We start from the raw sequence: 11,603 nt of genomic DNA on the forward strand, positions 1-11,603 counted from the left end.
AGCAAGAGGCACTTCGAAACAGCCTGTATATCACATAAAGGAGGGTCTCATTCACATTGTGGTACAATTGTTAAGGTAGTGGGATTCCTACACTCATAAAGCTTATGCACTAAGTGAAAGGGCTGCCAAAGATTACAAGGAACCGCCACTCCAAAACACCCTTTGTTACACATAAAGGAGGGCATCATACACACCCTTGAAAAATTATGATTGATGGCCTGCTGGTGACCCTAAAAAACATTTGGAACAAGGGCCTGCTGATCTGACCATCTGACCTTAGTGGCGAGGGCCTGCTGCCGCATTAGTGACTCTAGATAACCTCTGGGCGATCCCGGCACATCCCCGTGACGGCGACGATTCATTTAGATGTCTGCCTTATCAACTTTTGATGTTCTTTTCTGCTCCTACCATGGTGATCACGGGTAATGGGGAATCAGGGTTCGATGCCGGAGAGGGAGCTTGAGAAAGGGATACCACATCCAAGGGAGGTCAATGGCTGAAACCACCCAGAGAGGGTGGGTCAAGTTATTAAAGCTGAAGCATCCAAGGAAGGCAGCAGGCCCACGGCAATTACCCACTCCAGACTCGGGAAGGTAGTGACGATAAATAACATTACAGCACTCCTAAGCGGCCCTGTTATTGGAATGAGTACACATTCCATTAACGAGGATCTATTGGAGGGCAAGTCTGGTGCCAGCAGCTAACTTGCTCCCGGCCTCCACGCTCACCTAGTGTGCCGTCATGGTGAGGATTGTGTTGACCAGACTCTTGGCTACTGAGACTGGACTTGTAAGTAAGGGGCTTGTTGACTCTAGATAACTTTTAGGCGATTGCACGTCCCCTTGGCGGCAACAAACCATTTGGATGTCTGCCTTATCAACTTTGGAGCAATTTTTCAACGCGGACCTTCTGGTATAGCACTGTTTTGCTTGTCCTCTCCACCAGAGGTATGAGAGATAAGATGCTCTCTTTTTAGCGGGGGTCAAGATGGGTGAACAACCAGTAATCCGTGTTGTCTAAAGTGCGTGAAGTCAGCCATGTGTGCCAGAGTACCAACAGGCAAGACTTCGCTGTCGTCATCAAAAGGTGAGCTGACCCTGTAAAACATTATATGTGAAGGCCTGCAGTTGAGCTGACCCTGTAAATCATTATATGCGAGGGCCTGCAGGTGAGCTGACCCTGTAAAACACTATATGCGAGGGCATTATATGCGACGAATAAGCACGTTGATATGATTGAAGAGGAGGAGGAGAAAAGAAAGATTTAACCATATACACATAAAGGAGGGCCTCATTCACATTGTGGTACAATAGTTCAGGTAGTGGGACTCCTACACTCATAAAGCCTATGCACGAAGTGAAGGGGCTACCAAAAATTACAAGGAACTGGCACTCCAAAACACCCTTTGTTACACATAAAAGAGGGCATCATACACACCCTTGAAAAATTATGATTGATGGCCTGCTGGTGACCCTCAAAAACATTTGGAGCAAGGGCTTGCTGATATGACCATCCAAAACATGAGGAGCAAGGGCCTGCTGCTGAGCTGACCCTCTAAAACATTAGGGGTGAGAGCCTGCTGGTGAGCTGACACTCTAAAACATTATATGCAAGTGCATGCTGTACAGCTGACGCTCTAAAACATTATTTTCAAGTGCATGTTGTTTCCACTGACGCTCTAAAACATTATATGCGAGGGCCTGCAGGTGAGCTGACACTCTAAAACATTATATGTGAGTGCATGCTGTACAGATGATGCTCTAAAACATTATTTTCAAGTGCATGTTGTTCAGCTGACGCTCTAAAACATTATTTGCGAGTGCCTTCAGGAGAGCTTACGCTTTAAAACATTATATGCGAGTGCATGCTGTTCAAATGATGCTCTAAAACAGTATATCTAAGTGCCTGCAGGTGAGCTGACGCTCTAAAACATTATATGCGAGTGCCTGCAGGTGAGCTGATGCTCTAAAACATTATATGCAACTGCATGCTGTTCAAATGACGCTCTAAAACAATATATGCAAGTGCATGCTGTACAGCTGATGCTCTAAAACATTATTTTTAAGTGCATGTTGTTCAGCTGACGCTCTAAAAGATTATTTGCGAGTGCCTTCAGGTGAGCTGACACTCTAAAACATTATATGCGACTGCATGCTGTTCAAATGATGCTCTAAAACATTATATGCAAGTGCATGCTGTACAGCTGACTCTCTAAAACATTATATGCGAGTGCATGCTGTTCAGCTGACCCTATAAAAAAATTTGATTTGAGGGCCTGCAGTTGAGCTGACCCTACTAAAAAAATTTGAGTGGAGGGAATATACCATATACAATCTGGAGGAGAAGGAGGAGGAGAAAACAAGATTCAACCATATACCCTTTTTTTGTGGTGGAAAAGGTGCATGGGAATCCACTACAGTAGATTGAGTACATGATAAATGATAGATTGAAATTGCCTTTATGTTCATCATCAGCTCACTTCTGCTTTGGTGGAGTTGAGAAGTCAGGGGCAATCCAGGCCTTGTTCATTTTTATCTGAGTCAACCTGTCAGCATTGCCAGTGGACAAGTGGATACGCTTATTTGTTATAATGCCACCAGCAGCACTAAATACATGCTCAGAAAAAATGCTGGCAGCAGGGCAGGCCAGCACCTCCAAGGCATAGAGAGCAAGTTCGTGCCACATGTCCAGCTTGGACACCCAGTAGTTGTAAGGCACTGAGGGATCATTTAGGATGCTGACACGGTCTGCTATGTATTCCTTCACCATTTTCCAAAACTTTTCCCTCCTTGTACCACTAGGCCGTGCTTCAGGGTGAGGTTGCTGGCGGGGTGGCATGAAAGTGTCCCATTCCTTGGAGAATGTTGCCCTGCCTTTGTTGGAACTGCTGTGTGTTCCCCTTGTCTCCCTTCCTTGGTTGCCTAAGGAAGTACGAACTTTGCCAGCCGCGTTGTCATTTTTGAGCAATCTCTCACCAAGTACCTTCTGGTATTGCACCGCTTTACTCGTCCTCTCCACCACAGGAATGAGAGATCAGAGGTTCTCTTTGTAGTGGGGGTCGAGAAGTACGGGGTCACCCAGTAATCCGTGTTATCTAAAATGCGTATAACGCGAGGGTCGCTGGAAAGGCAGCCTAACGTGAAGTCAGCCATGTGTGCCAGAGTACCAACAGGTAAGACGTCGATGTCGACATCAGGATGACTCTCCATCTCCTCCTCCTCTTCCTCCTCTTCTGCCAATCCACACTGAACAGATGGAATTAAAGTTCCATGGGTACTACCCTCTGTAGCAGAGGCAACTGTCTCCAGCTCCTCCTCCTCCTTTTCATGGTCCTATTCGCGTTGAGAAGACGAACTGAGGGTGGGCTGGCTATCACCCTGTGTAAATGTCCTCCCCCATTTCCTCGTCTGACACATTCAGAACGTCGTCCTTAATTGTGAGCAGCGATCGTTTGAGTAGACACAGCAGTGGGATGGTTACGCTGTTAATAGCGTTATTACCACTAACCATCTGTGTGGATTCATCAAAGTTTTTTAAAACCTCACAGAGGTCTGACATCAAGGCCCACTCCTTGCTTATGAATAGTGGCAGTTGACTCGAAAGGCGACGACAATGATGCAGCTGGTATTCCAAAGCTGCCCTCTGCTGCTCACAAAGCCTGGCCAAGATGTGGAACATGGAGTTCCAGAGTGTGCTCACATCACACAACAGTGAGTGAGCTGGAAGCCGCAAGCGCTGCTGCAGCGTTGACAGACCGGCAGAAGCTGTGGACGACTTGTGGAAATTGCCACACATGCGCCGTGCCTTCACTAGTAGCTCTGGCAAATTGGGGAAGGTTTTGATATCAGGCTGCGGAAGGCCTCAGTGTGCACAAGCCTAAACGGCAACATTTCAGTGGCCAGTAATTTCGAAAGTTGCACATTTGCTGCTATGGCCTGTGTGTGGGTGGCTAGGTATTTGCACTTGCATTCAAATGACTGTGTTATGGACATTTGGATGCTGCGCTGGGACAGGAAAGTGGATGTTGTTGCTGATTGTTCATGCGAGGTCCAGGTGCTGGGCGAGAGGCATCCGGGCCAGCAGTGCATAACACAGGGGAGGAGGGTGCAGTGGTGTAACCTGCAGAGCAGACCCAGATTGTGGACCCAGGCGTTCGGCCCACTTGTTATGGTGCTTGGATGCCATGTGGCAGATCATGCTGGTGGTGGTGAGGTTGCTAGTGTTCACGCCCCGGCTCATTTTGGTGCGGCACAGGTTGCAAACTACCACTCTTTTGTCATCTGCACTTTCCTCAAAAAAGCACCATACTGTGGTACACCTACCCCTTAGCAAGGTAGATTTACGCATGGGGTGCTCGGTGTAACGGTTGCGGGCCTGTTTGGTGTGGGCCGACTTCTCCCTTTTGCAACCCACTGTCTCTTCCAGCCTGTATTGGTGCTGCGGATCCCTCCCCCTCTGTACTGCTGTCCTCACTCGGCTTTTCACCTTCCCATGTTGGGTCAGTGACCTCATCATCCACCACCTCCTCTTCCACTTACTGACTCTGCTTATCCTCATGACTTGACCTAACCACAACCTCAGTGATTAACAACTGTGTCTCATCATCATCCACCTCGTGAATGAATGATTGCCGTTCACCACCGTCATGTTCTTGAGACTGTTAAGGCTCAAGAGGTTGGGAATTAGAGCACAATATCTCAGGTCCCTCTTCAAGCAGTATTGGTTACAGAACACCACATATTATGGACACTATATTAGGCCCAGATTATTGGAATTTGCAATATAGAGACTGTTTTCTGATGTAGTACAGTATTGGTTACAGAACACCACAGAATATGGATGCTATATTAGGCCCAGATTATTGGAATTTGCAATACAGACACTGTTTTCTGATGTAGTACAGTATTGGTTACAGAACACCACAGATTATGGACACTATATTAGGCCCAGATTATTGGAATTTGCAATACAGAGACTGTTTTCAGATGTTGGACAGTATATGTCACAGAACAGCACAGATTATGGACACTATATTAGGCCCGCATTATTTGAATGTGCAAAACAGAGACTGTTTTCTGATGTAGTACAGTATTGGCTACAGAACACCATAGAATATGGACACTATATTAGGCCCAGATTATTGGAATTTTAAATACAGACACTGTTTTCAGATGTAGTACCGTATTGGTTACAGAACACCAAAGATTATGGACATTATATTAGGCCCAGATTATTGGAATCTGCAATACAGACACAGTTTTCGGATGGCGTACTGTATATGTCACAAAAAGCCACACACTATGGACACTAGATTAGGCCCAGATTAGTTAAATTTGCCCTAAAGAAACAGTTTTCGGATGGCGTACTGTATATGTCACAAAAAGCCACACACTATGGACACTAGATTGAAGCGAGACATATTGTGAATACAATGAGGGGAGCCATGATATCATGACACCTATCATTGTATATTTAATATTCACTAAATTTATATACACTTACCTGTGATAAAGGATGAGGTGGTTCGCTCCAAGGAACTGTAGTAATTGGCAGGTGGCAATTCAAAGCATCTGGATTGGTGGAAAATATTCAACGGCTTTTCTGATCCTATAAAAGAAGAGGTCCAACGGTTTATGCGCATTCACGTAAGTATATTGAGCAAAAGCAGTCCTGCACTTACATCTGTGATGGAGGATCTTCTAAAGCAGCTAATTTTCAAGGCCGAATCACAAGGAGGAGAAGAGTGGCTGCGCAGATGCCTTCAATCCGATCCGGAACCCGAAGATACATCGCATCGGCATTCACCTAATTCAGTCCGCTACGCAGGAACCAGCGCGAGCGCAGATGAGATCGATGTCCGTATTATCGACGGCGAAAATTTATGCGCATCCGAAGAACCGATGCCGCAACCTGCAAAAAGAAGAAGGAAGGAAAAAAGGGCTTATTCGCCGTCCCAAGTCCCAACATATCCGTTGATGAAAAGAGGCAAGAGAAAGATGACAGTTGGTAACGACATCTCTACCAGGCCTGAGCAACGTCCATACAGTAGCTCGGCAAAAAAGGTCGCATCCCGGCCTGCAACTGTCAATCTATCAGCAGTGTCATCCGATATAGGTGAGACTCCTCAATTATTAAATCAGAGTGACTGTTCTTTACAGTGCACTTTAGCGAGGAATCCTCCAATTGTTAATGAAGCCCCTTCATTAGACAAGGACAAATTATTTAAATAATTTTTAAAATTTTTATCTAAAAAAGAAGCTTCTGTTCATGCTGGTTATGTATGGCAGGAAGCTTCTGATACAGATCACCATTCAAAAATCCCCAATAGCTGCAATTCCGAAATTGATAATTTCAATTGTTCCACGGGAAATACGTATCAAGAAAATATCAGTAATGTAAGCAATATTATCCCAGTGCTGGAACCTGGTTCAGGTATAAAAGAGACTTCTTTCAAGGAAGCCTTATCTTGCCAAGTTTCACCACTGGGTTTTCACTTAACACAAAATATAAAGGAAAAAATATGGAAAAAGGAATATATAGATATTTTTTCTCTTTTACCTTCTGTTAGAGAAATTCTGAAAACAGATTCGGATAAAGAGAAAAAGTCAGATGACGACAAAAAGAAACATCAAAGATCTATATTTAATTGGATGCAAGCTTTTTGCATCTATGCCGCAGTACTGGGCGAAAAACATCCTGATATATGCTCTGGTTTATTTTTTCATATTGACACAATTCTTGAAGCATACAAAAATTTTGGAGGATATGGTTGGCTCCATTATGATGAATCCTTTAGACAAAAATTGGCGATTTACAAAAACCTTAGTTGGGGTAGCAAAGACGTAGGTTTGTGGCTCAATCTGATGTTGCCTCAAAGGAGTCATACTTTTCGTCAACAAACAAACAACTATAACACATATAGAAAGGGAACATGTTTTGCCTTTAACGACAATTTTTGTAAATGGCAAAACAATTGCAAATATAGACACGAATGTTCTTTCTGTTCAGGACCACATCCAGTTTCAAAGTGTTTTCGGAAGCAAGGAATTAATTTCGCACATTCAACCAAAGAGCAACATGCAAATAAACATGGTGACTCCATTGAATACAGCAAAATTAATTCACTGGCTAAAATTTTACCCAAACACTCAGATGGCCATGCTATTAACTGATGGTTTTTATCACGGTTTCTTCATACCTGAATTTGAAGGACCGGGCTGTAAGGTGGTTGATAATCTTCGTTCTGTAAAAAATAATTTAGACATTGTAATTGAAAAGATTCAATCAGAAATTGCTGCAGGTCGTATAGCTGGTCCATTTAATTATCCTCCTTTTAAAAATTTCAGGATTTCCCCGTTAGGCTTAGTGCCGAAAAAAGAGCAAAATTCGTTCAGACTAATACATAACCTTTCATACCCAAAAAATGATTCATTAAATGACTCTATTGACAAAAGTAAAGCAAGTGTGAAGTATGCTTCCTTTGACCAAGCATTAATATATCTTCAAAAAGCAGGTAGAAATGCTTGGCTTTCAAAGGCTGACATCAAATCTGCGTTTAGACTTTTACCAATTAACCCCATTGGTTACAATTCCTTAGGTTTTAAATTACTAGACAAATTTTTCTACGATATGGCACTCCCTATGGGCTTTACTCTTTCTTGTCATTATTTCGAGGCCTTTTCTACATTCCTTCACTGGATGTTAGATATCCATTCAGAAGATGGTTTTATTCTGCACTACTTAGACGATTTTCTATTCATAGGCGATAAAGATACTAATGCTTGCGCAGTTTTGTTAGATAAATTTTTTAAGATAGCACATTATTTTAATATTCCGTTAGCTACAGATAAGACAGTTTTTCCCACTAATCAGTTAAAATTTTTAGGCATTCATATAAACACATTAAAAATGGAATTCAGCATCCCGGAAGAATTTTTTTTTCAAATTATTATTTTGTTATCTGATTTAATAAAAAAGGAAAAAACAACACTTAAAAAATTACAATCACTTCTAGGGTCGCTAAATTACATATCAAGAGTAATACCTATGGGGAGAGTTTTTTCAAAAAGAATGTACGCAGCAACTGCAGGTAAAAAATCTCCAAATTCTCATATCCGTTTATCAAAAGAAATAAAAAATGATATATCTATTTGGTTAAAATTTTTAAACGAATTTAACGGTCATACTATTTGGCAAAAGGATTTCATAGATTCTGACTCTCTATCTTTATACACAGATGCTGCAGGAGCTATAGGATATGGAGCCTTCTTTAATTTTAAGTGGTCAGCAGAAAAATGGCCCTTAGATTGGGTTTTCAATAAGTACACAAAAAATCTAGTTTTTATAGAATTATTTCCTGTTTTAGTGTCACTAACAATCTGGTCCTTAGAATTTCAGAATAGAAGAATTCTTTTACATACGGACAACACTGGTGTAGTTTATGCTATAAACTGTCTCTCTTCTAAATCCGAGATAGTAAACGTACTATTGCGTAAATTAGTTTTAATTTGCTTAAATAACAACATATGGATTAAGGCTAAACATATACCTGGAAAACATAATATACTTGCTGACGCTTTATCTCGACAGCGTTTCAAGGATTTCCTCGAGATGGTACCTCAAGCTCCAAGAATAGGAATTGCTTGTCCGACTCGACTTTGGAATTTGACAGAAGACTAACGAACGAGTTAATAAAAAATTCTTTAGCCACAAATACATGGGCAGCATATGCCGCCGCATGGTTTGAGTGGAGGGAATTTTGCAAACTACAGAATATCAACAATACAATTCTAATTGAGAATATAGAGAATGTTATATCTTTTATTCTGTATCTCTACAAAAAAGGTGTTAGTGCCGGTACCATTTCGAAAAAATTATCTGGTATATCATTTTTTCTAAAATTGGATGGCTGCAATTCTTTACTTAGTCATTTTAAGATAAAACAAATTTTAAAAGGTATTAATAAGTATTCAGTGATGACTGATAAAACTAGACCCATTTCTATTCAATTATTACAAAAATTATTTCTCAATTACCCAAGGTTTGTAATTCTGCTTACGAAACTTACCTTTTTTCTTCTGCGTATTCTCTTGCATTCTTTGCAGCCCTGAGAATTAGCGAGATAGCTGCAAAAAATAAATTAACAGAATCCCCTTTATTAATTTCCGATTTAAATTGTAGAAGTAGTTCAGTAAAAATTAAAATTAAAAAATCCAAAACAGATCAGCTTGGAACAGGAACAAGCATACATCTTAATAAATTCCATATCAGTGCAGTTTGTCCAGTTGAGAACATGTTAAAATGGCTGAAAGTTAGGAACAATATGAATGATTCTTTATTTATTCATTTGGATGGAACTCCGTTGTCAATATACCAATTTAATTATATTCTCAAATTGAGTTTAAAAAATATTGGTTTAGACAAACATAAAATAACTGCCCACTCTTTCAGAATTGGAGCGGCAACTTATGCTGCTCAATTGGGAATTAACGATAGTGTCATAAAAAGAATGGGGAGATGGAAATCCAATTGTTACAAGTTATACATTCGTCCTAATCTAATTGTTCATTAATTTCAGGAAAATTGAGAATAATTTGGATTCTAGGACATAACACTATTACATTGGCTCAGAGACGATCTTATGTCAGAAAGTCTTCCTATAATTTAGGATTTCCAGAGAACTATTGTTTATTTTGGAGGTCGTTTCAAGATGTCAATTATAACAATACGTTTCATGAATGTAAAAGACTGTTAGATATTTGGCCGAAACCTAGTTTAGTCATTTTACATTTTGATGAAAATGCCATTGGTGGTATAAAAACACATGAAATTATATGCGAATTGAAAGAAAATATAATACAAATTCGCAATCTACTCGGAAATCCAAAAATAATATTTTCAGAATTCATTCCAAGATTTTCTTGGTCTTTCAAGGAGTTGTCATTCAAGGAAAAAATAAGAAGAAGAATTAATAAGCAGATGGAAAACTTTATGAGGAAAATTGGAGAATATTCATACAGGCACTGGGAACTAAATGGTTTCACCAGAGGTCTTTTTCACCCACAGAAGGAACAACTGTCTGATATCGGATTGGACATATTTATTGTTGATGTTCAAAATATGATAGATAAAATTTTTATTTAGTATGGATTTAGGCTGCAATGGCTTGGCCTTGTCGCTTTGCGATGTGGCGGTGGGGTTAAGTCACTCCGTTGAGTGGACTTGTGATTACTTGGTTATAATTACAAGATTGCATTATTATATGGATTTGAGATTTAATAAATTGGATTATTAGTTGATCATAATAAGCATTGCGGCCTAAAATTCCCAATAAAGTTAATGTTCAAGTTATTAAATAAAATTTATTTGATTTACAATTTATGATGTTTGTTGTTATTAATTTAAGTGTTTCATGGTGTATATGATATCATGAAGCGAGACATATTGTGAATACAATGAGGGGAGCCATGATATCATGACACCTATCATTGTATATTTAATATTCACTAAATTTATATACACTTACCTGTGATAAAGGATGAGGTGGTTCGCTCCAAGGAACTGTAGTAATTGGCAGGTGGCAATTCAAAGCATCTGGATTGGTGGAAAATATTCAACGGCTTTTCTGATCCTATAAAAGAAGCGGTCCAACGGTTTATGCGCATTCACGTAAGTATATTGAGCAAATTACCCTCCCTCCCTCCCTTAAAAAATATATAAAAAATTGTTGCTTTGCTTATTGATGAGGGGTTAAGTCACTCCGTTGAGTGGACTTGTGATTACTTGGTTATATTTACAAGATTGCATTATTATATGGATTTGAGATTTAATAAATTGGATTATTAGTTGATCATAATAAGCATTGCGGCCTAAAATTCCCAATAAAGTTAATGTTCAAGTTATTAAATAAAATTTATTTGATTTACAATTTATGATGTTTGTTGTTATTAATTTAAGTGTTTCATGGTGTATATGATATCATAGGCCCAGATTAAATTTGCCTTAACCACTTAAGGACCACAGGTTTATACCCCCCTAGTGACCAGGCCCTTTTTTACAAATCGGCACTCCACAACTTTAGCAGTTTATTGCTCAGTCATGCAACTTACCACCCAAATAAATTTTACCTCCTTTTCTTCTCACTAATAGAGCTTTCATTTGGTGGTATTTCATTGCTGCTGACATTTTTACTTTTTTTGTTATTAATTGAAATTTAACGATTTTTTTGCAAAAAAATCACATTTTTCACTTTCAGTTGTAAAATTTTGCAAAAAAAACAACATCCATATATAAATTTTTCGCTAAATTTATTGTTCTACATGTCTTTGATAAAAAAAAATGTTTGGGTAAAAAAAAAATGGTTTGGGTAAAAGTTATAGTGTTTACAAACTATGGTACAAAAATGTGAATTTCCGCTTTTTGAAACAGCTCTGACTTTTTGAGCACCTGTCATGTTTCCTGAGGTTCTACAATGCCCAGACAATAGAAAAACCCCACAAATGACCCCATTTCGGAAAGTAGACACCCTAAGGTATTCGCTGATGGGCATAGTGAGCTCATAGAAGTTTTTATTTTTTGTCACAAGTTAGCGGAAAATGATGATT

General features: G+C 39.7%; 1 long non-coding RNA gene across 1 annotated transcript; it reads right to left on the minus strand.

Annotated features, from left to right (window-relative positions):
* Positions 1-7,197: 7,197 nt before the first annotated feature.
* LOC122938537 lies at positions 7,198-10,603 on the minus strand. Its single transcript, XR_006390032.1, has 3 exons — positions 10,526-10,603; positions 9,068-9,125; positions 7,198-7,243 (listed from the first exon to the last, which is right to left on the minus strand). It is a non-coding gene; the product is annotated as an uncharacterized LOC122938537 (long non-coding RNA).
* Between the last annotated feature and the right edge of the window lie 1,000 nt (positions 10,604-11,603).

This window comes from Bufo gargarizans, chromosome 1 (assembly GCF_014858855.1).
Source record: "Bufo gargarizans isolate SCDJY-AF-19 chromosome 1, ASM1485885v1, whole genome shotgun sequence".
Lineage (NCBI taxonomy): Eukaryota > Metazoa > Chordata > Amphibia > Anura > Bufonidae > Bufo > Bufo gargarizans.